This window comes from Mus caroli, unplaced genomic scaffold (genome assembly GCF_978045245.1).
Source record: "Mus caroli unplaced genomic scaffold, Mus_caroli_1 scaffold_1, whole genome shotgun sequence".
Taxonomy (NCBI): domain Eukaryota; kingdom Metazoa; phylum Chordata; class Mammalia; order Rodentia; family Muridae; genus Mus; species Mus caroli.
In genome coordinates this window covers 57511735-57539253 of record NW_028227256.1, presented here as the reverse complement: position 1 = coordinate 57539253, position 27519 = coordinate 57511735, and the positions used below count along the sequence as shown (strand labels likewise).

Below are 27519 nucleotides of genomic sequence, written 5' to 3'. Positions count from 1 at the left end.
GAAAAGAAATTTCTTGAAATTTGTTTAATCTGTTGGTGAAAACTTCATTTTTACAAGTTGTTTTAAAAAAAAAAAAACATACACAATGATTAAAACAAAACAAAGCCAAACAAAACTTTGAGCAGTTTAAAGCAACTAGAAGAGTCTAGGGAAGCCCGCTTGGGAAATGCTACCCTCCACTGTAGTTCACGAGTAGGGTATTGCTAAGGAGCTGGGTGGCTTTGGAATGTCATTCCACTCTTTTCAGTGAGTGTTTTTGACACAAATCTTATTTCTGTTCATTAATGGAAAACAGGAGAAGCCACTGACAGCTCTCCAAAGAGCCTCATCCCACCCCTTTAAGCCAAAGAGATCTAACAGGAAGCAGAATAAGCAGGCCTGTGAGTGATGGTTACATGGAGCACTTAGTAATGAAAGAGCTTTCCTGCACTGTGTTACTTTATACCCAGGCGCTCTATCATATGGCAAACGAGTTCTCCACTGTATCGTTGTAAATGCCACCATGTATCTTGTAGGAAATTGGATTGCCTTAAATGAACCCTGTAACTGTTATAACCCTAGCACCACAGGGAGGAATGCCAGATTGCATAATAGGAAGAAAGATAATAAAAGGGCCAGGAGTCTGCTGCAAGATAATGTCTTCTAGACAGGACAGGGAAGCTACGCCCATAAAAATCTCAAAATATGCTCACCTAAACAAGAGACGCGTGGCAAGGTTAGGTACTGAGGGTGGAGGGGCTCTCACCGGGCTCACCCCCGGATGCACTATAGAAATAGAAAATGAGTCTTTCCCTGGGCCAAGCTCCACCCCATGGGTTACGCAATCCCAAGTGGTCAGCCTTAAACACATACAAGCAATACTGAATGGATCAGCATGTTTTACACACACACACACACACCAATAATAATAATTAAAGAAGAGGTAATGAATTTGAAGGGGGTTAAGAAGACATGGGAGAATTAGGGGGTAGAATGAGGATGGAAACTATATGAATATTTATGGAATTTTTCCAAAACCACAAAATTTTAATTGAAAATAAAGTAATTAAAATTTTAATTTTAAAAGAGAGATATTTATCCAGCTCTATAAACTCAAACACAGGTGTGTATCTCTCTCTGCTCCTAAAACTTGTCTGAAAGTTCTGGGTCCCCTAACTCCTTTTCTGTGAGGAAGTCTAAGAATTATTGTCTAGGGCTGGCACTTGGAGCATCATGGAAAGCCTTTGGAGTTACTAAGGCAGAAGGAGAGCGGTATGAGTTTACAATCTCTATGGTAACCGATCAGGGTTTTTCTCCTTTCCTACAGGTTGCACCCCCACCCTGAGGTCCTCTGCAGGGATTTGTGGATCTCTTGGGAATTCCACACAGACACCTGCTTTACCCTTTGCATGGCTCCACTCCATTCCTCCTGGTTATACAAAACCTTATATTTCCAGACAAACGTGGTTGATGTTTGTTGGTTGGTTGGTACAACTTCACCCTATAGTACTTAAAAGGAGGTGCCTACCCTTAGTCCCATCACTTAGTAGACAGAGGCAGGCAGATCTCTGTGAGTTGGACACCAGCCTGGTCTGTGTAGTGAGTTCTAAGCTAGCCAGGGCTACCTAACAAAACGCTGTTCCAAAGTAAGAAAAATCATTCTTCCTATAGAAGTACAATTATTTACTTCGTCAATTTTATGTTTCTCAAATACAAATCTCTTAAGACATTGACTTTAATCCCTGCATGCCCACGTTTGAAACAAAGCAAGAAAAGTCCCCAGTGATCAGCATTCATAGATAAAAGCTCACATCTAGAGGGAATTGGTGACACTTTAAAGATCAGCTGGGAACCATTTCATAAATATGTGGGAAGTGTTCTTGTTTGTAATCTATATTTCACTTAGGGACACAAGATTGATAGTGGCAAGGAGTTTGTGGTTAAAACCTAGTAAATGAGCGATCAAATACTGTGGCCAGAGGAGAAAAAGATGTTATACTAGAAAAAATGCACAAAAGGCATAAATAATATATCAAGTAGGTCACTCAATATGAGCTAAGTCTCCAGGAGTTATTAAAATCCTTTGTTATTTATGGGCCCACTTTTTACAAGCTATCATTCTTCCTTCCTTCCAAATGTGCTCTGTGTGAGTGACAGAAAACCTATGTTCCTCCAGTACTTCTCTGGCTAATTCACAGGTTTGGTAATTTTCCTAATGGAAAAAAACTCAAATTCATAAAAACAAAGAAAGAAGCAAACAAACAAACAAACAAAGAAAAAAGAAAAGAAAGAAAAAGAAAATGCTCACGGACTCCCTGGCAGAGGGCCTGAGACCATATTCAAGATGTGATACAGAACATTTATTTGATTGCTTTCTTTTTCAACACCCACTGGAGCTCTCCAAAATTGGTTTGCCTCCATTCCAAACTCTTGGCACAGCTCTTTCCTAGGCCCTCAGATGGAGTGAAAGCATTTATTGTTGGTATCTAATCCAAGAAAACAGACGGATATACTGGTGAAAACATGCTAGCAAGAAGATGCAAATGCAAGTGAGCTCATCTGGGTAGCATATGGAATCAACCTTGATGTAAATAAAGGTGGAAACCTGGAAAGTGAATCTGCTCCAATCTCATTCTTTACTGACTCAATTTAAAATACACCATGCAAAGCAAAGGGGAAAGTGTAGGCTATGTAAACACAGTTAGGGTAGGACACAAACAGACAGGAGACCACTCTCTGAATCCTGGGGGAGAAGGGGGGCACTCTATGCTTCCTCTTTCTCTCCCACGATAGCCTTCCCCACTGATGATGTGCTAATGAGGACCAGAAATAAAATGGTGTGACTGCAGCAAGCAGATTCAGGATGATACCAAGGCCAATGACACACATTTAATCCATCAGAGAAATTCTAGGGCCAGTGCAACCAGCCCCAGCGGCAGCTTCCCAGAGCCTGCTGGACAGCTCCACGTGTCTTTTCAACAGTGAGCATGTGCCAACAGAATGGGCATCACTAATGAAGGGCCAATTTAGAGATGACATAGCTGCCAGCTGAAGGTGCAATGTCAGGACTTGACTGTCCCATCCCTTTTTATCTGTATGAGTCTTTCTTTTTCTGTCACTATTTTATTTATTCCATTTTTCTTTAGCGTGTTTTGCAGATTAGTGTCTTACAATTTATATTCACATTCAACACATCTTACAAATTTCCATTTTTCTCGCAAGCTATTTCCTTACTCATTACATTCTATAAACTTAACATTGTAGGAATTTATCATGCATCTCATAAGCTGCTGGTTTGCTTTCCCTGTGTACTAAAAATATCCCCTACCCCTTGCCATCTTCCATAGCATGAAGGAATGCATAGCACAGTTTTCTTTCTTTTTTTTTTTAATTTGTGCCTATCATCAGAATCCAGAGAGATTATTTCAAGATCCTGTGAATCCCCGTATCTTCAGGCTCTCTCTTAGAGTTTACAAGTTTTGATTCCTTTCATGAGAATATAAATAATGATTTTAAGGGTATTAAGTTAAATGTCTTGGGATCTTGAAATGGGGGCGGAAGGAGTAACTATTACCCTATAAAATCTCTAGGACATGATTTTTTTCCTTTTTAATTTTGGATTATTCAGCTGCAGCTATACAAAGACTAAACAGAGGCCTAGTTTTTTTGTTGTTGTTTTGTTTTGTTTTGTTTTGTTTTCATGAAAATTTCACTTTGAGCTAATCAGCCTTCAGGTAAAAAATTAACCTTGGAGGCTGACCCACTAGAAGAAGGTCCAAAACTAACAGAAACTAACAGAATCTGGCTAAATATGATTCCCGATGATCATATTATTCAAGAAGTCCTTTAACTGGTGTGTCAAAATTGCATCTTCCCATGTCAACGCATCCATTGCTATCCATGCATATGTGTGGCCCTACATATTAAAAAAGAAAATTTATGGGAAGAAAGGAGTTGTTGGTTACCTCACAAGGGTCTCCCCAAAGCCTAGCTTCTCCACAGTGACAGAGAGGGCAAGCCCATGTTCAGTGTCTGCAGACACATGGAATTACAGTTAAGTCCCAACTCTTATACCTACCACCTTTGTGATCCTTTGAAGCCGTTTGACCTCTCTAAACCAAGTCCTCTTCACTTACAAATTGATATTAATGTATCCATCTAGAAGGGTCACAGCTAAAAGTTAAAAGAAGTTACTTCCATGGATGACATTGTATGGTACTCCTAGCTCAAACCCCTCCTGTACTCATTATAACCATCTTTTTTTTTTTTTTGATCACCATTGTTGTTGCTGTTGATGTGGTTAGCAAGGCCAACATCAGAGTCATAATGATGCTTTTTTTAGTATAATTTCACAAATGTCTCTCTACCCTCCACTAGCCATAATACCCCAAATATTTTCAGCGAAGTAGAGCCTCTTAATTTAGAGTTGGCAAAGGATCTTAAAATAAGAGTCTCCCAGGAGTGGGTGGGTGGGTGGGGAAGAACCCTCATAGAGGCAGGGGGAGAGGGGATGGGATAGAAGGTTTCTGAAGGGGAGACCTGAAAAGGGGAAGACATTCCAATAGAAAGAAAGAAAGAAAGAAAGAAAGAAAGAAAGAAAGAAAGAAAGAAAGAAAGAAAGAAAGAAAGAAAGAAAGAAAGAAAGAAAGAAAGAAAGGAAGGAAGAAAGGAAGAAAGGAAGAAAGGAAAGAATCTCCACCTGGAATTTAACACATTAACTTAAATCCATTCCGTGTCTGGGTGGAAGTTTTGAAAACAGTTGGGGATTAGTACTTTCCAAACAAACAGAACCAAGATAGATTACATGATGATGATGATGATGTAAAGAGAGAGATGATAGCTAGATAGACAGACAGATAGATGATAGAAGATAAGAGATTTACTGTAGAACCTCACAGTATGCTATCTGTAAGTTGTAGAACCAGGAAAGTTAATGATGAACTAAGAAGGTCAACGATGAAACAGGAAAGTCAATGATGTCATTCAGTCTGGGTCCAAAAGGTTAAGAACAGGAACTCTGATTCATCAATCTGAGGGTAGTCCCAGCTGAAGGACAGAGAAAGGAGGAGGAGGAGGAGGAGGAAGAGGAGGGAGAGGAGGAGGAGGAGGAAGAGGGAGAGGAGGAGGAGGAGGAAATACATTCTTCCTCTGTCCATTAGTTTTATTCAGGTTGCTGATGAATAAGATCATGGCTGCCTAGTTCTTTAGTCAATCTATTGATCAAGTGTTAACCTCCTGTGCAAACACCCTCACAGAGACACACCCAGAAATAAGTGTTTTACCACTATCTGGACATCCCTTAGTCCACTCAATTTGAGACAGAAAATGAATCATTACTAATAAAAATAAGAAATAGAGGGTGCTGGCTAGTTTTATGATAACTTCACACAAGCTAGTCTCATCTGAAAGATGGGCACCTCAATTGAGAAAATGCCTCTATAAAACACAGCTGTAGGGCAGTTTCTTCATCAGTGACTGATGGGAGAATGCCCAGCCCATTATGGATGGCTCCATCCCCGGGCTGGTGGTCCTGGGTTCTATAAGAAATTAAGTCTGACTAAGCCATGAGTAGCAAGCCAGTAAGCAGCATCCCTCCATGGCCTCTGCACCAACTCCTTCCTCCAAGTTCCTGCCTGGTTTGAGTTCCTGTCCTGACTTCCTTTGGTGATGAACAATGCTGTGGAAGTGTAAGACAAATAAACCCTTCCTTCCCCGTGTTGCTTTGGCCATGGTGTTGCGTCACAGCAATAGTAGCCCTAACTAACACATAAAGAATACCTGGAAAAGGCTGAGTCGGGAAAGACTGGAAACTTCCAAGCAAGTACAGTCTTTGAAACCAGAGGAAGAGTTGGGTATGGACTCCATCACACTGTCATTGTGACCCTTTTTAAGCTCTCTGAATTTCAATGTCCTCTTTCATAAAATGGGGACAGTTATGGAACTATTTTTATAGTGGTTCAAACATGGCACACTGACTAATGCCTAGGAGGGCACATGAAGATTTGGTTTCCCTTCCTGTGCATTTCCAGTGCTGCCCGGACTGATGCTGTTTTCTTACCTTGTATTCTCCTTTCTGGGTACCAATAGCTTTCCTACAGAGAGGAAGCAGAAAGACGCAGAGATGTTTAAGATTTTAATTTCTCTATGAAGAAAAAAAGCAACAGTAGCTATGTGTTGAAGTATTTAGTGGAGATAGTCAAAGCACCGTCAGCCTGCTACACCATTAGGAGAAAGCTTTAACACTGGAAGAAGTCTCAGGCTAGAAGGCTTTGTTCATACAGTTCTAGAGTCATTCTTAGAATTTGGGCCTCTCTGATCTGTGGAATTTTTCCAGTGGCCAGGCTAGCTGGAAAATAGACTAGAATTTTGCTCTGTGCAGTCTGAGACCCTCCCTGAGCCTCTGGATTCTCATCAAGAACTCATTAGGGTAAACTGAGGCACTGACATTCACCAGGCTCCAAAGGTCCTTGAAGCCATCCCTGAGTACTCATGTCTAAACTGAAGTGACAGACAGGAGCTAGAGGGACACTTCTGCAGGTTAAGCTTTCTGGTTCTGTCATTTAAGAACCACTGACCACATATCCCAGAAGAGAGGGGACAATGCACCATAAGTTTGGAAAATTGAGACTTTTGTAACAACTCATAACTCTTGTACATGTGTGTGTCCATGGGTGGTGTATATGGTATACATTTGCAATGTATATGTAAACAAGTTTGTGAGCCCATGTGTGAGTGTAGAGGCCAGAATAGGCTGATGGATGTCTTGCCCTGCCATTTTTTGTCTTTGTTTCCCTGAGACAGGATGTCTCACTGGACCAGGAGCTAAGCTGGTGTCTACCAACCCTTACCAATCCTGCTGCATCCACCCATCACAGAGCCAGAGTTCTTGGCCTCTATGACCCTACATGGGTGGTAGGAATTCAAAAGTGGGTTCTCCTCCTTGCACAGCAAGCCTTCCTACACACTGAATCATCTCTTCCCCAACCTCCTCTAGTAACTCATACCTCAAAAGAAAGGGTCAGGTATGTAGTCTGAGAATGCTAATGGTTAGTGTAAAGAGTAGGAGAGGTCAGGAGAGGTATCTAGCAGCAAAGGCCTAATTTACAATGAAAAGAACTTAAATACTTTCCACTTTCCAAACAAACAAACAAGCACTTAATAAGGGCTTAGTGTGTGTCCGGTAGTGTTTTAAAGGCCCAGCCTCCTTTCTTTCTCACAAGAACCAGGTAATAGGTAAGTAGTTGGCAGATAACACTTGAGGAGATGGAAGAATGGGGGGTTAAGTAACTTCCTAGGAGTTGGACAGACGGCAGGTGTTAAGCCAGGATCCAAAGACAGGCCAGCTGGCACTAAAATCCATGAACTAACCATTGGGAGAAACCAGAATGACAGCAAACACTCCCTGGACCCTACATTGGAGACACCACCTTAAATACCTGCTTTGCTGCTGGCCCTGGTGGTACAGGCCTGTAATGCCAGCACTTGGAAGGCAGAGGCAGGATTTTGAGATGGAACCCAGCCTGGAAAACATCTTAAACTCCTATCTCAAAACAAAACAAAAAACAAAACAAAACAACAGTGGGGGTGAGGGGTGTGGGGGCCATTTTACATGGATCCTCTCACTCAATCCTCACAGTGACCCCTGTTTCATAGATAAACTAACTCAATATAGTGCATAGTTCAAGGTTCCGGTCCCAGAAATCTACTTGAGTAAAAGAACACTTTGCCTTTTTATGCCACAAGCCTGACATTCATTCTGCGGTGTTGCTGATAAATAAACTGTGAGGTAACATTTGCAGCATCTACTTCAAAAGGCCTTTCTCTTTGTTGTTTACAGCTATCTGCCCATTCAAAAAGACCAACAAAAGGGACTGTTTGAGGCCACTGGGTCTCCTGCTCTGTTTTGCTAGCAGTTCAGGAAAAGAAAGAAAGAAAGAAAGAAAGAAAGAAAGAAAGAAAGAAAGGAAGGAAGGAAGGAAGGAAGGAAGGAAGGAAGGAAGGAAGGAAGGAAGGAAGAAAGAAAGAAAGAAAGAAAGAAAGAAAGAAAGAAAGAAAGAAAGAAAGAAAGAAAGAAAGAAAGAAAGAAAGAAAGAAAAAAAAAAGAAACCATCTGTTTAAAACACATCACACTGTGAATTCATTTGTGTTGCTTCTGCCCAGATGTGAAAGACATTAGCTAATGAGGTCTGTGCTCATGTCAAGCAGGGAACGTGCTCAGCTGTTCCTTAGGACATTCTATCAGCCACTCTCTGTGTTTCCTGTAACCATCGGAAGCCCATCCCAGATGACAGGTCTTAACTATGGCAAATGGATCCAGTCTTCTTACCCCCTAAGAACAAACAAACAAAAAAAGGAATTCTTAAAGTTCTGTGCTTTTTTAAGTTTTTGTTTACACACATATTTTTTTCTCTTTCTGCAGCTAGCCTTAGGCTGCAGTAAGTTCTCAGAAGGCTCGGTTCCTCTGCAGCTTCCTCAGAAGTGATGAGCTGATGGTATTTGGGGTTTGGGGTTTGAAGGAGGGGAAATTTGGGGAAGGAAACGGTGACACAGCCCAGGATTTCTTCTTAAGCGATGTACACAATTTACACTGACTCTGAAGTCAGAGAAAATGACATGTAAGGAGTCGGGCAGGCCAGCCAATGCTGTCACAGGACTATCATGTGAGGCCACCACAGATGCATACAGAAGATAGAGCTATGCTCAAGGACAGCATTGTGCTGAAAAAATGAGCAAGCATGATGTTTAGGGTGACAAAAGGCTTCCTTGGGATTTGTCTTCAACAAGATCCAGTGAAATGTCCCAGGTTGCTTCTCTTTTGTGAGTCCAAATCCATGTGTGCCCTTACCTAATCCCTCAGCCCTCTCACTCAGCTCTGGCAACCAGCAGGACCCAAACACTGGAAACAAAGCTGACAAAATCCTCAGCTCTTCAGTGAAAGGAAAAGTATCTCAGGATCCCCAAATTCTCAGCACAAAGGAGAGTCATTTGCCCCAGAGACACAGAGGGCAGGGTTAGGGACAAAGACCAGGAGATGGAGAAGAAGAGGGGAGCAAGGGAAAGGGAAGAAAAGGGGCAAGGGAGGTGGGGGAGGAGTGTTTCTCAGGGAGGGGGAGATGGACAACAAGGACTGCCTCTGGACAGAGGAGAGTCAGACATGGCACATAGGAAAATTGTGGTTTATAAAGGTAAAAGGGAAACCCTGTGTTAGCAGAAGGTGTTTAATTTTAATTGGGCATGTTAATTAGGTGAGCCAAAGAGGGCTTTTGATAACTTCAGCTTGGTAGTCAGCCTCAGGAGAAAGAGCTGACTGAATAAGAGAGTAGACCTTGGGGGATAGCTTTAGGAATGGAATCTAACGGGTTTTTAGCAAGGCAAGGGAAATTGAGGAGAAGGCAAAGGCCTGACAAAGCCAGGCCCCTCATGCTCAGGCTGCCCACAGTCCCTTCACTCAACTTATGAGGAGGCCATCCTCCCTAGGTGGAACCTGGGGAGAGAACTTGGAGATTAGCAGGCAGATTCGGCATGGGGAATCAGCCTGCCATGGGAATGCAGAAAGGAAGGCAGTGTCTGTAACTGTATTTTCTAACCTTTTGCATGCACTCCCCTCCCCAAATAGGCCTTCTTCTTCTCTCCCCTTTGCAGCCCACCTGTGTGCTTCACCTCCTGAGAAAAGGCTTCCGCCTATTTTGTATCTCAGTGGGCATACAAGCTCACTGGGAAGAGACGGTGAATCCAGGTAGCACTTAAGGTACAACAGAACCGCGTTGGTCCACTTAGTGTTTTATGAGAGTCTGCAAAGGCAGCCCTTTCCCACGGGCTGTTGGCATAGAGAGAACGTGGCTCAGCTTTCAGCATCACAAGATGCCCTGGCCAGGAGCTCTTGAAGTGAGCACAAAGTGCGCAGCCATGTGAGACAACCAGCCAGAGAGAGGCAGTGGGGAGCGGGGTATTCAAAACTTCGGATCACAAATGGGTCAGGGACAGATGGGTAAGAACGCTCCATATGGAGAGCGGGCTCTGGACTGGTAAGTGTAACCGGAAGATCTCATTCTGAGTGGGGAGGGCATCACATAGAAGAAAACTAGATGAGCAGAGGTGGGAAGGGAGAGGAAGCCCACCGCCCGTCTTCTCCACGCTGCTGCTTTCTCCCTTGTTTGTAGGTATATGTCTCCCTTTAAAATATTTCCTCCCAGTCCTTGCTTTCATTCAGTCACCTTTCTTCCCTCAGGTCTTTGTGTGCATGAGGAAGCCTGTTCTGGTTCTGTCTGTGCTAAGCCTTCTCAGCAGTAAGTATATCGCATCGGTCTCCATAGTTACTAACCTCATTCCTGCCTTGCGCTTCAGAGTCACGGTAAAGATGGAAACACCTGAGGCTGCACAAACATCAGAGTTACTGAATCTCTGAGGTTATTTGGCTTTAGTCTTCAGCCCGGGCAGTTGATTTTTTTTTTCATTACTGTCTCTTTGTCTCTCTGTATGGTCTTAAAAGATGTGGTAAACGTATAAGAACACTAATGCCAGCACACTAGACTCACGGATGCATGATTGACACAATATATCAGTGAGTCATTTATCTGTTGCCCCTCCAGATGAAGGTGTATTTTCAGAACCCAGCTCTCCTTAGCTAACTGGCAAATTAGAAGAGCTCGATGCCAGCATATTTGGGGTTGTTCGCTTCCTCACCGAAAACAAAAAAGGGACTAGTGATAGAGGCAAAGAAGGTCGTCTGAAGTCTTCTATAAATGGATCTTTTCTAAACTATAAAGAGTTTCCCTGGGAAAGAACCATTGACAGAGCTCATGATGAGGGGGTAGGACTCCTTCTCTTTGTTTTGTTTCCGAGATAGAATTTTACTCTATATCCCAGGTTGGCCTTGAGTTATAATTCTTCTGCCTCAGACTATATCCCAGTGCTGAGATTTAAGGACATTCATTAACCCCAGGTTCAGTTTCCACAGAGTAAAGCACGCCTTCTGTAATTGACACAGGAGGCCTGCAGTCTAGTCCCAGCATCCCTTTTTAACCACCCTGCTTCTTTGAACAAAGTGAAGTTAGCTTCTTGGAGCTTTGATTTTCTCACTTAAATGGTGAAAACAATGTGTTCCTGGTTTCCCACCCAGTCAACATAAATTAAACAGAAAGAGTAAAGGGTCTTTGAGAACTGTAAGTCTCTGTAAAAAGTTTTCCTTTATTCCCATGTGAATCTTCCAAATATCTGAAGACATCTGGTTAGCCCTTTGGTCTTTGTGAGTGTCATAGTTTTGATTTTTTTTTTTAAATCTGGGACAACTGTCCTCAACAGATTGCTTTCCACTTGACAACTTCTTTTTTTAAGCTTAGCACTCAAAATGACAGCCCAGAGATATGTAGGCACCGTAAAAGTGTTCCCCTGTCAATAAAAAGCTGAATGGCCAATAGCAGGGCAGGAGAGAAAAGGCGGGACATCCAGGAGAGAGAGGAATGCTGGGAAAGATTCAGACTCAGGCACAGGAAGATTCAGCACTCAGAGTAAGTCAGAAGTGTGAAACTGAGGAGAAGTGACTAACCCGCCACGTAGCAAGTATAAATGAGATAACTGAGTTATGAGCTAAGTGGGAAACAATGCCTACCTTAAGATCATAAGCCCTGTAAATAAATGTAAGTCTTCATATCGTTATTCGGGAATTGGGGCAGACAGAGGAAAAAGCTAGGCGTTACAATAATACAACTAACAAAGGATGTGATTTGAGGTCATCCCTGCCCACCCTGACCTCAGGCTGCTCACAGAGCCCTTCTATTTTTACCGCCTTGGGTTACACCATGGCCCTTATGGCCTCTTCTATACAGTAAGTTGGGGTCAAATAACAATTTGCTTTTTCTTTTTTAAACAGACTTTCTTTTTAAGAACAGATTTTGGTTACAGAGATCTCCCATACACACCTTGTCCCCACCACACTTCTAAGACTTGGGTTTGTTGTTGTTGTTGTTTGGGTTTTTTTTTTGTTTTTTGTTTTTTGGGTTTTGTTGTTGTTGTTGTTGTTGTTCTAACATGAACTGCTATCAAAGCTGATTCAGCATTTCCCGAATCATTGAGTTCACTTAATGTTAGGGCGCACATCCACAAACAGTTCTATGTTTATGCCAAATGAATTCATCTCTGTTGAATTTCATCTCATTGCTATCAGCTCGCTGTCAAGAAAAAGGAAGCTGCCACATTATCCTTCTGCTGCCTTGACCTTGTGTACGGAATGGGCCTTTGGGCAGTGGAATGACTTCTGTGAAGTTTCAAAATGTTCAGTAAACATAACTACTTGGAGGAAGATATGTGCTCTGCAGAAGGAAGTCTCCCTAACCAAGGTCCATAACGATCATTCCTGTGGTGAGAAAAGCTTGTTTTAATAAAATTAAGACGATTACTCTATCGAAGTATTTTTAGCATTAATAGATGTTTCCGTTTCTAGAGAGCTACAAATGTAATTGCGCTCCCAGAGTTTGAAAATGTCTTTATTCTAATCATTTTACATGTTTTTTTAAACTAAAATACTTGCTCAATAAAACACCACCTACAAATTCATACTCTCTATCATGTAAGACAGGAGTGATGAACCCCACCAAAGGAAAAGCCAATCATTACTGATAAAGAAAAAAATTCAAAAAGACTTTCTCTTCTGCCTCTTTCTAGATATCAGGCCATGGAACTCGTATCTACAATACAAGAATACAATCCTATGCAAGTTGCAAACCTGTTGCTGAAACTTAAGGGAGTGGGTGAGTGGGAGAGAGACATAGGAAGTGGAACTTACTGGCTTGTGTGCAATTAGATCATCCAGAGATTGGTGAGGTGGATCAGCAAGTGTATTAGTCATGACTCTCAGAAAAAACAGAACTGATAGAATATACATGCATACGCATACATACTTACATACATACATACATACATACATACATATTTACATATACATGTGTGTTTATTAGATTGACTGGCATCATGTGGTCCAGGTAATTCAACAATGGCTGTCTCATGATAGAAAAGTCAAAAAGTTGTTTAGTCCTTGAGGCTGCTTGTCTCCTGCTATTCCGGTCTGGTGCCGGAGTCCCAGAAGATTCCTGGAGAGCTGCTGATCTCAGCCTGTGTTGGGATCCTGAAGAAGCTTGATTTCTGTCAGCCACAGCAATGGGGTAGATAACTTGCCAGCAAGAGTGAGGTTGAGCAGACAGAGACTGAAGTTTCCTTCTTCCTTGTCCTTTCATGGCGTAGATTTAGACTGAGTCTTCCTGCTTCAAACGATCTGACTAGGAAAATCCCTCACAGGAATGCCCAACGGAGTGAGTGTTAGTTGATTCCAGATGTAGCCAAGTTGACAACCAAGATTAGCCATCACACAAGGTGAATGCCCCTGCTCCCAAGCCTGATAGCCTGAGTTCAATCCCTAGGACCCACATGACTTCAAATTACTTTCTAACACCCACTCACATGCTGTAGTACACACACAGACACAGACACACACAGACACACACACTAAGTAATTAAATACATACATACATACATACATACATACATACATACATACACATACATATTTTAAAATACCCAGAAATTTACCTCAGCAGTGCTATTCCTGGGCATGAAGACTATAATAACAGAAAGGCTGTTATTATTTTATTTTATATTTTCTTTTTCCCTATATTAGCCTTCAAATTCTCAAATTCCTTTGTTTATTTTTTTTCCAGCCCCAAACAATATTTTGCTCAGACTGGAAAGCTCTCGTGCTTTTCCTTTTACAGCAGTGCTGTTTGAAGGTGTTATTCAGACTTAATATTCTTTAGACTCCAATCCTCATTTCCTCTGCTGGCCTTTCCCACCTAAGTTCTAGGCCAGCACTCCTGGATCTTAGTAACCAGCAATAAGGAAGTAAACATAGTTTTTGACTCAGCCACGCCTGACTCAGTCTGCTGCTCATTGTTCCTCCTGAGAAGCAGAGGAGAAAGAACTGAGGAAGCACAGAGGCTGAGCCTAGTGTTGTATGCCCAGAATCCCAACACTTCGGATACTGAGGCAGTAGGACTGCTACAAGTTCAAGGCTAGCCCACCCTATAAGGTGAGATCCTATCTCAAAACTTAGAAGAAGCACAAGTCTTCATTATTTAGCTGGTTCCATTTTATTTAGCCATTTGTGTCCTCTGTTGGGAAAGGTATTCATTTGTCAGCTGACCCTCTTTTGTAAAGAATTTATGGCTTTCCTTTAGAAAAAAACTCAAAACCAGAGCTGGAGAAATGACTCATTGGTTAAGAGCCCTGGCTGTTCTTCCAGAGGACCTAGATTCAATTCCCAGCATCCTTCTACAAAGCAGATGATAACTATCTCCTGGGAGACCTAACACTGTCTTCTGGCCTCCAAGGGCACTAGGCAGACACTTGGTGCACAGACATACACGCAGATGAAACACCCATACACCTTTTAAGAGTTATTTTAGGAAGTACACTCAATCCTTCAAATAACCAACAACAGCTTTCTTTTCTTTCAGGTAGGTTTTAGTCTACTGCGGACCATTGATCCTTGCTTATCTTTGTTTAGGTAATAAATTCCTCAGACAGCTAACACTCTTAGGCAGTATTCTCTACAGGATACTTTTACTGTTCTCCGTGTCCACCTGTATTACTTTTATTGCTGTGACGAAATGCATGATGAAAGCCAATTAAGGAAGGGCTCATAGTCTGAGGATGCAGATCATCATATTGAGGACAGAACTGGTGGCGTAAGCATGAGGCTGCTGGTCACATTGCTTCCACAGTCAAGAAGCAAAGAGAAATGTCCCCCCTAGGCTCAGCGTCTAAACACATGCTGGTGCTATTTGGGGAGGTACTGGAGATACAACATCACTGGGAGCGTCACCCCACTTCTAGTTAGACTTCTGCTTCCTGATGTGACCTCTCTGCTTCTGGTTCTTGCTGCCCTGTTTACCATTTGCTGCCAGAGAGGTCTCTTAGCTTTCTTCAACTGTACGTCAAAATAAACTTTTTCATAACTCGCTTTTTTGGCATGGCATTTTATCACAGAAGCACAAAAGTAACTAATGCAAAGATTAATGTCGGTTCTCAGCTCACTTCCTCATTTTCATTCAGCCCAGGATCCAAGCCCATGGGATGAAATGGTTCGTATTTAAGTAGGTCTTCTCTCTTCAACTAAGCCTTCCTGAAAATACCACCCCAAGAGTAGATCCAGCCAGTCTCATGCCTAGGCAAAGAGATGACACCATGCTCTGCTTACAGACTTCAAAGAACAGAAGATTACATGAATATGATCATGGATATTCACAGCCACGATCTTTACAGTACTCCTGTACTAATCAGCCTCCTGCTACTGTAACAAAGTGCCTGAGATAGTTGACTTAGACAAGAAACAATTTTCTTAGCTCGTGGGTTTTGACACTCCAGTCTATCATCAAGTGGTCCCACTGCTTGGGAATTCTGAAGGCAGTGTCTAGAGAGAGAATAATGGAGTCAAACCTCCTTTATCATAAACCAGGAAGCAGTAGAGAGAAAAAAGAAGAGACTAGGATCTCTCAGTCCACTTCAAGAACACTTCCTCAGAGACCTAAAGGCCTCCTAGGCTATACCTCCTAAAGGATCCAACACCTTCCAACAGTGCTCTGCTCAGAACCAAGCCTTTAAAACCTGGGACAGCAAGATGGCCCAGCAGGTAAAAACACTTGCTGAGCAAGCCTAATGACCTGAGTTCCATCCCTGGGAGCCACGTAAAAAAGCCAGATGCACTGTCCATATCTAGAATCCCACAGTCCTTGGGCAATATGGGAGGCAGGGACAGGAAAATCACTTGGAAGTTTATGGCCCAGCTACTCAGGAGTACACAGCACAGTAGTAACAACAAGAAAGTCAATGTCTCAGAGAGGTAGAAAAAGAACTGACTCCTGAAAGTTTCCCTTTAGCCTCCACAGTCTGCCATGGCACACACTAGTCTACACATTAACACACCAACCATACATACTACCACCACAAACAATACCAGCAATAATAATAAGACATAAGCATTTAAAAATACATGGACTTTGGGGGAGATGTTTTTCCAAATGATAGCGAGCCCCAGAATCAAAACAACCCACATTCACAATAGCAGATGAATAGATTAACAAAATATGCCGGGCGTGGTGGCGCACGCCTTTGATCCCAGCACTCGGGAGGCAGAGGCAGGCGGATTTCTGAGTTCAAGGCCAGCCTGGTCTACAAAGTGAGTTCCAGGACAGCCAGAGGTATACAGAGAAACCCTGTCTCGAAAAACCAAAAAAAAAAAAATATGGTACAGTCATCTAATGAATAATTTCAGCTCTAAAAAGGAGTGAAGTACTAATAGATGCCACACTGATAAGCTTTGAAAATGTCATTCTAGCTGTAAGGCACCAGACACAAAAAGCCACACATGGTATGACTTCATTCAAGTGAAATTTCCAGTACAGGCAAAATCCATACAGACAGAAATCAGACTGACACTTGCTAGGGACCAGGAGGAGTGACTGCTAATGACAATTTATTTCTTTTAAAGATAATAAATAGGGTCTGAGATTAGATAGTTGCCCATGAATACACTCAAAACCATTGACTGCTTTGAAAATGAAGCTGGGGCTAAACCAGTTACTGTTAGTAAGGTACATGCCTTAGAAGCACAAGGACCTAAGCTGGATCCCCAGATTCTACATTTAAGAAAACAAAGCTGAACACAGTGGTGCACACACTTGCAATGCCAGTACTGATGAGGTTAAGAAGGGCTAAGGCTCACTTGCCAGACAAGCTATGCAACCTATTTGAAGAGAGCAGTGAGAGACCATGTCCCCCCCCCCAAAAAAAAAGATTATCAGAGATTGGGGAATGATATCTGAGTTGCCCCTTGGTCTCCTCTCATAGTTGTGCATGTACACACACACACACACACACACACAGAAAGAGAGAGAGATTGGTGAAACATGAACTTTGTCTCAATTAATTTATTATTTAAAAGTGTTCTAAGGACCCCCTTGTTGGCTTAGCAAGCCCTGGGATTGGTCTAGCCCTTCTTAATCAAATGTAGGATACTTATCCTCTGCTGGGCTATTTTAGAGCCTCCATGTGTACACATGGGAAACTCCCATCTGGCAACTTTACACTTGGTTCTATTTCCAGGCTCTTACTAAAAGTAACCATGATGCTCACGATGTCCACACCACCCTCCTTTCAGAACAGTCACCTTTCAAAACCTCTAGCAGAGGTATAAATCCCTCTCCACATGGCTACAGAGACTACCACTGTCTATTCAAAAGCCAAGGACACTACAGTGCTTTGTGATCCCAGAAACACAGGAAAACACATTCACTGAATAACATTAGGTAGGTCTACCACGCTCTAGTGGGTGGCCTTATACCCGGGAGTGAATGAACAGCACAAATCAGATTCTATGGGTCATTTAAAAGAAGAAGAAGAAGGAAAAGAAAGAGAAAGGGAACAGAAGTTGGGGAGGGAGACAGGGTTGGTCTGGGGGGAGTTAGGGGAAAGAGTGGAGGTGATATTATCAAAAACACATTTTATTAAGTTCTCAATTAATTAATAAAAGTGTTACAATAGATGTAAAAATATCTAAACACAATATTGAGTGTATTACACAGAGCCCTGGTAGCTTAACCTCACACAGAGAAGTCATTCCTTATTTTGCTTTATCTTGGCAAATTTTTCCACCATTGACAATTACAAGCATTGTCAGAGTTGTCGGAGGACATGTTTGATTCACTCACAGCTTCAGTGAGAGTCTACTCCTTATTCATAGTAAACTTACTTCATTTGTTAGCAATTGTATTTTGAGGCTGGAACTGTAGCCCAGAGGTTGAGTGCTTGCATAGCACTCAAAAGAATCCCATGGTTCTATCAATGACTACTGGTGATCAAGGAAAGAGACTAAGGGCTGGAGGTATAATTTAATGGGAGATAGTATACTCAACGTACAGGCAAGGTCCTGGGTTTAATCCTACCACCACAAGAAAGGAGACAGAAAGAGACAAAGACTGACTGTAGATAATCATCAGTAACAACTGACCTACACATGTATGGTCAGACAGACCACACACAAGATCCTTCCAGATATTGTGTTGTAAAACCTATACTCTTAAGATCTCGATTTCCTCACCTTTTTTTAAGCTTTATTTATTTTATATATGTGAGTATACTGTCACTGTCTTCAGACTCACAAGAAGAGGGGATCAGAAACCATTACAGATAGTTGTGAGCCACCATAGGGTTGCTGGGAATTGAACTCAGGACCTCTGGAAGAGCAGTCAGTGTTCTTAACCATTGAATCATCTCTCCAGCCCTCCTCCCCACTTTTTGTTACTGTTATCATAGCTAACACAGAAGGAAGAAGATATTACAGCAAGATTTATATAAATATTAATAAATTCATTATTTCTTCAAAGGGCATTTCACAATTTCAGTTTGTAGAAGTCTTACAGGATTTTTTTTTTTTGGTCTAAATTTTAATGCTTACCACATTTCCATCAATCAACAAACAGCAAAACTGCCATTGATGTCCAGCTTGGAAAACGAATTGCTTTCCAACTTCCTCCCAACTTGCAAACCCTCCAGAACTTCACTCAACTGGAATTTGCCACCTCACTGTATCTAGAATGATTCACTATGACACTTTTAAAGAATATGTCCAGTGCCCTGAGCCTCTTAGTCCAGGACCACCACAGACTGCAGCATTACTTTAGGATTTTTTGACCTCCATAGGCCTCCATTCTTGTTCCAAAAGAGCACTTGTGTGTGTGTGTGGGGGGGGGGTGTACAAGTGAAAGAATACATTAAGTTTTGTGTGTGTGTGTGTGTGTGTGTGTGTGTGTGTGTTGTGATTCCTCATCTTTCAGAGACTAAGTAAAGAAAGTAAACATGAGTATCATACATGTTTAAGAAGGAAGCCTAACCCTGGGCAGAAGTCCCTCCCTTTTCAGATGAAGGATGGTATGTCTGGAGAGGTTAAGAAACTGACAGAAAGGCATATAGCTGGTAAATAGTCAACACTGTCTGAGCTATAAGTGCCAGACCTGCATTGACCCCCAGTGCTGCTTTTACTCAGTTCTCAGACATCCTTCCTCGGTCCCATTATTTCCTATTCTGTAACCTAAGAATAATAACAGTTTTGCCCCTCTCATGGAGTGCTGAGACGACATGTGTAGATGCTCCTTAAAACCCTTGCAAATGTCAGATACTGTGTGAAGTGAAAATTATTTCAATCAAGAAATAAATGCATACCATAAAACATGGATGAGAAAACCATTCATGAGTGGGAAATACTCTGCAAATGGCTTGCCGCACTCATAATTAAGTTTTCAATTACATCTAAGTACTAAATAGAATTGAAGGGGAAATAAGATTGTCGTCCATGCATAGGGCCAAAAGAAATCAGCATGTGTCTAATGGAAATTACACAACTACATGGGGCCTAATGAAAATTGGGTTGTGTCACTAAAAGCATTGCATTTTACTCTGCCCTTTGTCCCTTCCACTCTTGACTTTCATTCATGACGCCCTCATCAGTGATGAAGCCTTGAAGTTATCACCATAATGGAGATGATGGGGTTTCATATTCAAGAACAAAGTGAGTAGCCAGCTTTGAAGGAAGTGAGTCCAAGGAGAGGGACATTATATGCAATGATATTTAAATTATACTCAAGTTTTAGAAAATTCCAAGAAGCAAAAATAGGGCTGGGAGAAGCAAAGGGGCAGCCCATAGATTCTTAAAACATTTAGCCTGCATGAAGATACCAAGAATAAAAGCCATGCAGAAAAACAGAAGTGAAAAAACCCAGAGGCACAAGAGGAAGACTTCACTAGCACACAAAGGGCTGGGTTCTACCGTGGCATTTCCTTACATATGGGTAATTATGCTTTGTTCTAATTTGTCCCCGGTCCCTTCCTTCCTAGATAGTCTTCCCTTCTGTCTTATTAGCCCAGAGATCCATCACCCTCTCCACCTCTCACCTCCCTCAAGATCTCTCCATTCTCTCTCATGACACACATACACACATTCACACACATGCACATACAGACACACACACATAAGCACACACACATACATATATGCACACACATCTATATATAATTCCAAGCCCAGGATATGCATAGAAGAGAAAACATGCAGTATCTGTCATCTGAATCTGATTTATTTCACTTCACATGATGATCTCCAGTTCTACATATCCCTAAAAAAAAATAATATTTTTCTACATGCCTGCATAAAATTCCACTGTGTGTATACAACATTTTCTTTATCTGTTTGTCTGTTGGTAGACATCTAGGCTGGTTTTCTGGTCATTGTGTGGCAATAAACAGGTATGTGCAAGTATTTCTGTAATATGTTGACTTAGAGTCCTATGGGTATATACTCAGGTATAGCATAGCTAGAATTACTAAGAAGTTTTTCTTAACTTGAACACCAAAAGACACTCCCCCACATCATGTGGCAAACTTTATTTAGTAACTCCCTCTGTGGAGGGAGGCATGGTTATTTATTACCACTACCTCCTGATACACATACCCAGAAATTCCTAAATGGGTCAGCTAAACTAGATCATTCCATTGTGGAACAGGAATGTCTGACTCAGCATTTCTTGGCTGCTTCCTCCAGTCAGTAGGGAAGAGTAAATGGTGATCCAGTTAAGACCAAAACTAAACACCTTCTGCTGAGATGAGTGGCCATTAGAAAAGACTAGCAAGGTAGGTAGGGCATAGCGTCAGGAGAGTAAAATAGTAGGCTGGTGTGGTGGCAGAACCAGTGGAAGAATATAGCAGAACTCTAGAGCACGTACTATATAGAAGCCTAGACAGCAAGATCTGATGACTGCCGGGCTAGTGGCTGCAATCCTGGTGGACAAGGGCAGTTTGGTAACCAAGGCAAGACTTCTCTTCCAGAACTGAAGACTCGTCCAGAAATGAAAGCAGAGACTAAGGGTAGCAAAATAGGCCCAGGTACTACCCTAGAGACACAGGTTTGAGTTTGGGCCAAGGGAACAGTAAGGGGCTCATTGCTGGGAATGCAGTGCAAAATTAGAACTGGCTTACACTAACACTGCACTGAGGCGGAACAGCCAAACTGGTTGCACTCACTTCCTTTATATCTTCTTAAGCAGAAAGACATCCCCAAATCTAGAACAAAGCTAAATGGACGCAAAGCTTTAATCTTGCTGATAGGACTATGTGTTCCTATAATTCCCTGTGATATATCTTATTATAGTCACTTACTCATTAATTTAACCAATATATAAATTTATATAAATATATAAATTTGACCTTGCTGTGTTTCAGGCATTGTCCATATCCCTAAATATCAATACTTACAATGATCCTATGAGGTTGGCACAATGACAATCACCACTTTGCAAATAAGTACACTGTGTCCAGAGCCTTTAAATAACTTATCCATGTCACACAGCTGTCAAGGGACAAGCCAGAACATGAATCCAAACATTCAGACTCAAAGTTCCTATTTCTAAATACTACCCACCATGTCACTGCCTTTATTGTGCTTTATCTGTATTTCTGTTCCTCCCTAGAGTCAAGGACTTGAGTCATCTTTGAATGCCCAGGTCCAAGTGCAATACCTAATACGTAGAGAACATTAATATAATAAATGCCCAACATGTGAATGAACGTGTGCCTGCCATAATGAATATACAAGTAGCCAGAGCTACAGGGTCCATCAGAGAAGCAACAAGGGAATACTGGATTTGGGTAGCAAGGTCTGATTGATAGTACAACAAAATGCACTCAATACTCAAGGCAAGGAGCACCTGTGTGGTAATTTGAATAAGATGCCCCCCCCAGGCTCATACATTTAATTGTTTAAGGAGTGACACTCTTGGAAAAGATTAAGAGGTATGACATTGTTGGAGTGGGTGTGGCCTTGTTGGAGGAAGTGTGTTACTGGGGGTGGGCTTTGAGATTTTTAGAAGCCCAAGTCAGGCCCATAGGTTCTCACTCTTCCTGCTGCCTGTAGATCCAGATGTAGAAATGTCAGCTTCTCCAGCACTATGTCTGCCTGTATACTGCCACACTCCCTGCCATGGGAATAATAGATGAAATCCTCTGAAATTGTAAGCCAGCCCCCAGTTTCATATTTTTCTTTCTCAGAGTTGCTGTGGTCATGGTATTTCTTCACAGCCATGGAACACTGACTAAGACAGCCTGGTAGAACTGCAAAAGGAGGTGCTAGGCTATGGCTCATAGCAGGAGCTGTGGGTGAGTAACTTTAAAAAGTAGCTAAGGTCAAAGGGGACTGAGACACAGGAAATATTTGTACAATGAATGCTCTGCAACTTATAAATGTCCCATACCCCACATCCCACTTGCTCCATGGCATTTTCTGTCCTGCCTCTCAGCTGAGAGAATATATAGACTTAGTTGCACATGGAAAGTGCCTATTCTCCAGACCATTGACAACCATTCTACATGATTGGCACACAACCATCTCTGGACAAGAATCAGCTATAATAAGCACAGCTCATATTCAAAACATCAGAAGGACAAAGTGTTAGTAAACCCAGACCTGATCTCCCTTATAGCATGCAACCAGAAAGGTCATTTCTGAGAAAAACTTTCATAAATGTTTGAACATTTGATGGTCCCTCTGTTGCATTGTGTACAAATATGGATGAACCTAGGAATTGAGATGGACAGATAACCCATCCCCAGGTTTATCACTGTCTTGTAAGTCCTTCTCCAACCAGAAGTTTAGTAATAGGTGGCATTGTCTGTAATTTCAAGAAAAGGAGAAAAAATGGCTACTATAGATTGAACTTAGCTGTGGATCTTATTCAAGTACCTTGTACTTGTTCCCTTATTGAACATCACAGCAGCTTCTATTTTATAGAGCCAGAGAACATAATGAACTTGGGCAATCTGTCCAAGATCACTTGCCAAATAATTAGTAGAGGCTGGGTTCAAAGTCAAATCAGTTCGTCTCCAGAGCCTGTGCTGGGAACCACAGCACTAAATAGATCATCAGTTCTTGAGTATAGCAAATGCTACCATGACTGGAATGCAAAACCAACTTAGGAAACTGGCTTGTTTCAGACACGCATTCAAAACCCATGCACTGTGTACAGGTTCCAGACTGAGTGAAATCAGCTTGACTGCTTGTCTTCTTGTAATAGGTATGAAGGAATCTAAACCTCTCAAAGGGATTCCACAGAGGCATTGAAGAGTCTCCTGATAAGCCTCCTCTAATCAGAGATGTGTGAAAATAGAATCCAAGTCACAGTCTACCCAAAGTAACCATGAACTCTGCTCCGTGCTAATGGTTGGTGCAAACGATAATTTTTTTTCCAAGCCATGACTACTTAGCCTGCTGCTCCTGCACACTTTCTTCTGGCCAAACTTATTGTAGTTAGAGAATGCCTCAACAGGACCAGGGTCCTCTGGCATCCAATTTCTACCTTGGCAAGAACCCAGCCTAAGAAGGCACTCTTTGGCTCATAAGGACCAAGCCCATCCAAAGCAAACAGTTCCCATCACTGTTTACAGCAGAACAAACTTCTTCCTTTAAACAGGGCGAATGTGGAAAATCACTCTGCCAGACATTGCTTGTTATTTTAGCTTCTGAAGCTCAGAGAGGAGCCCCACCCAGCCAAGAGATCTAGTGTTCCTCCAATGGGCAAAGCATAGGTTGGGAAACACACCAAATGTCCAATCAGTGTGTGTGAGGGAGCGTTGGTTTCTCTAAAAGCACATCACTGTCTTAACTACTAAAGTGATCTCCACCCAAACAGCCCATTTTAGCTCAACTTGAAAGTTCTCCCCACTTTTCCAATGCTACCCAGAAGAATTACATAATCTGCTGGTGTTCTTCTCGCCTGGCATTAGCAAGGAAGAGCTTGGTTAAGTTGTCTGCCTCTCATTAACTTTCGCTGTTGCATCACTATAGACTCCTAATTAAAAGTAACGATTATCACATTATTAGTGAAATGCTTGTAGACAATCAATAGTGCCTGCTAAGTTTCATAAAAACAGGGCTGGAGAGGTGGCTCAGAGGTTAAGAGCACTGTCTTGCAGGGACCTGGGCTCAATTTCCAGCATCCACATGATGACTCATAATCATCTGCACCTCCAGTTAGAGGGGATGCAATACCTTCTTCTGGACTCTGTGTGCATTCACATGCACATGGATTGCATTCATGCAAACACATTTAAAAGGGACAGAGAAGGAAGGAGGGACGGAGAGAGAGGGTGAGGTGTAGTGGGGAGAGCTGAGACATGACAGACCCATGTCTGAAATTCAGCGAGTCATGGTAAGGCCACCGGATGACACACCCAATAGTTGGCAGTTATATGAAATCGCAGAAGGTAAATATAAGAGAAAAGACATACATGATTTGGATATGGATCTTAGCTGTTTTCTTTATCCTCCATTTCTAGTTCTCAAGTGCCAGGCATCTTTGACTGACGCGTAACAGAATATTCACTGCTTCGAGCTAGAAAATGACTAGGCCAACCAAAATATCAGTGTTAAGTGTACTAGGAATAGCAGTGCTTATTTATATGGAAGCTGTTCTAGAAATGGAAACAGCACAACAAGAGAAAAAGTACAATCCCCATCCCTACCCTACTGAAGGGAGAGGTGGGCCTCAGGGTGGAACAGTAAGCTTGAGAGCTTATTTCTGAGTAAAATACAGTGAAGTATTCAAATGCCTTACAGGCTTTAATTCGGGGTTGTCCAAGCTCCTGGCGGCTGATAGTCATGGGCATTCCTGTCTCTGCCGTTCTTGCTTACAATGGAGCATGAGAAGGCTCTCTGACAGCATCTGCTTCTCTTTGCCCTGAAGTGAAAGGCAGAGAGTAGATGTCAGCTCTACTGTCAGAGTTCCTAATGTGCTGGCATGTGCTACACAGGGCTCCAGAGAGCTCTGCTCCCACAGACTGACTTTTATATCCTAACCCCAGGAATCTGTGTGTTATGCATGAAGTTACAGCCTATCTGCTCTGTCAGTACAGGAAGCAAACAGCACCAACACCAGGCACCAGAGCCATCAATCTGTTTATCATTCCCAAAAGCATCCAGACAACAAATATGGGTATCTTTATGTACTCCTTTTTAAATAAGGATTGCTTGAAATGTGAAAAATGTATTTAAATCATTCTCTCTCTCTCTCTCTCTCTCTCTCTCTCTCTCTCTCTCTCTCTCTCTCTCTCTCTCTCTCTCTCTCTCTTTAATGGCTAAGATAAATTTAATGAGATTCAAGAGATTTCCTTAAAGAGGATGTTCCCTGCTGGCTAGTTTTCATTATACGGTAAGATGCTATGAAGGCTTCTAGGGGAGAAAAGTCCGCCGCTGTGTCACTTGCCTGTGAACCCTGCAAGCTACAACCACACTGTTGTGCAAACTGTACCCATGGGGCAATGGTGGTATGACTGTTGTATGAGAAACCCACTTTCTGATTAGATTTGAGCCTCATCTAATGCTTAGGAGGGCATTCATACCTAGAATTGTAAATCTGGTCAAAAGCCTATGGCTGGGAAGACCACAGGCCCTGGGGATAGGAGGAAGGGATCTACTACTGTTGTTTTGATAATGGGCATGTTATCAAACTACCTCCTGAATATTTATACTTATAGAGAAGAGCTTTTCTCAGCCTTGAGCAAGAAGCATCCCTCTGCTCAAGGCGCTGTGAATAAGTGTCTGAGAACTTAGCACTAAACAGAACTTCTACTTCACCTTTTTCAAGGCTCAGGGAGGAAGTAGAAAGAATATAGGAGCTTGAGGATGCAGGTGGACACTGTGAAATGCCGTCATCTGGACATGATACGGCCACTGCACTTGGGGACTTCCAACAGCTATAGTTACTGAACAACACCAGCACAAAATAAGGCCCCACCGTCTTCCCTGTGGGTGGAGAGGGGCTCATGAAGCATCATCTCTCCCTGAGGAGATACTGACAGCTCATTGTTGCTGGAGGAGAGAGAGAAGTTATTTTTCAGCGGCATGAAACTATCAAAGAATAAAAACTTTTAGTTAAAAAAGAATTTTAGTTTTGAAGATAAGGAAGTGATAGAATAATCTCCTAACTAACACAAGGTTACTTTTAAACCAGACTTCAAATGTACATTCTCTAAGTCTCTAATACACTGATTAATATTACTGAGCAGGTTTTTATTTTGTTTTATTAAAATACATAACGCCTACCTCAATTCATCTTTAATGTTGTTGAATTAAGCATGTCGACTGTATCAAACCAGTGCCACGAACTTCAGGCTGAGTCAGTTATGTTTGCTTTCTGTTTATTTATGAACCCCGCCTCCTGCCAGAGAGGGCCTGAAGCTGCTGTTACAGTTGGTCACACGAGTCCTTCAACCTCCAAGTCTGGCAAAAACCAGTATTTCTGGTTCTGTACTGCCTGTGGAACCTTACAAGTACTGATTCATAGCAACCTGAGACCTGTGCAGACCGGCTCCAAAACCCCTCAGTAGCAGATAAGGGAATTACTTATTTCACTAGCCAAGAGGGGAACCAGCCAAAGTTCTGAATCCTGTAGACCCTGTGTCTTTGATATCAGTGCAGGGCAAGCAATCACTTCTACCACCACCCCTAAGTGTACCAGGCAAAAAAATATACTCACCTTGAGAGCAACCGCCTCAAAGGCACCATGTCCTTGTCTGTGACTGTCAACTGTCAACACAACCAACATTATCGCTCTTCTGCCAGCTCAGGGACGTCTGGGTTCTGTCATCACTGGCTTTCTTCTCATCAAGACAACTTTCTAAAGGAAGGCTTTCCACTCACATGTCGCCACGGCTTATTGGGAGCCAGGGATTTTCCAGGAAGTCCCTGCTGAGGGGCTGGCTGGGAAGTCAGTGTTTGATAACGCAGAGACACAATGTTCCTTTGGGCTCTGAACCTGTAACTTGTCATCTAGCCTCAAACAGTCCTTAGGTAAGAGCTTTCAGAGAAGAAACTTCCTGATTCTACAGAATCTAGGGTTTGTGATCCAAGGGGCAATTTTCTCTTTTAAGCTTGAGTTGAATTAATACTATTTGTAGTATGGCCCTCCAGGCCTGGCTTTTGTTGTTTGTTTGTTTGTTTGTTTTTAATGTATCCTTATTTACTAAAAGAATATAAAAGATATCTTAATTCATTCCTAAACATTTTATGGTTTGTTTTGTTTTGTTTTGTTTTGTTTCAGAGACAAGGTTTCTCCATGTAGCCCTGGCTGCCCTGAAACTCGCTCCGTAGACCAGGCTGGCCTTGAACTTAGAGATCTGCCTGCCTCTGCCTCCCGAGTGCTGGGATTAAAGGCATGTACCACCACCGCTGGGCTATGGTTTCTAATTAAAGCTAATCCTGACTTTCTCCCACCCTCCTGTAAAAATCTTGTGGGTATAAAGTTAAGAACAGTTTGTCCTGCAGTGGTTCAACTTGAAGTTTCACATTAAAACTCTCCAGACCCCTTTCTTCAATCAGCCTCTCTTCCTGAGATACATTACCATTCCTGATGAAGGGAGAAGTAGGCAGTATTGGCCCCTCCCCTCGTTCCT

The 27519-nt window shown here is 42.2% G+C and overlaps 1 long non-coding RNA gene across 2 annotated transcripts in view; it reads right to left on the bottom strand.

The window, feature by feature from the left end:
- LOC147006048 (uncharacterized) overlaps nt 1–26766 on the bottom strand; it is a 54473-nt gene extending 27707 nt beyond the window's left edge. For both annotated transcript variants that reach the window (XR_015047316.1, XR_015047318.1), the window contains exon 1: nt 26604–26766. This is a non-coding gene — a long non-coding RNA (uncharacterized LOC147006048). The remainder of the gene's footprint in view (nt 1–26603) is intronic.
- Between the last annotated feature and the right edge of the window lie 753 nt (nt 26767–27519).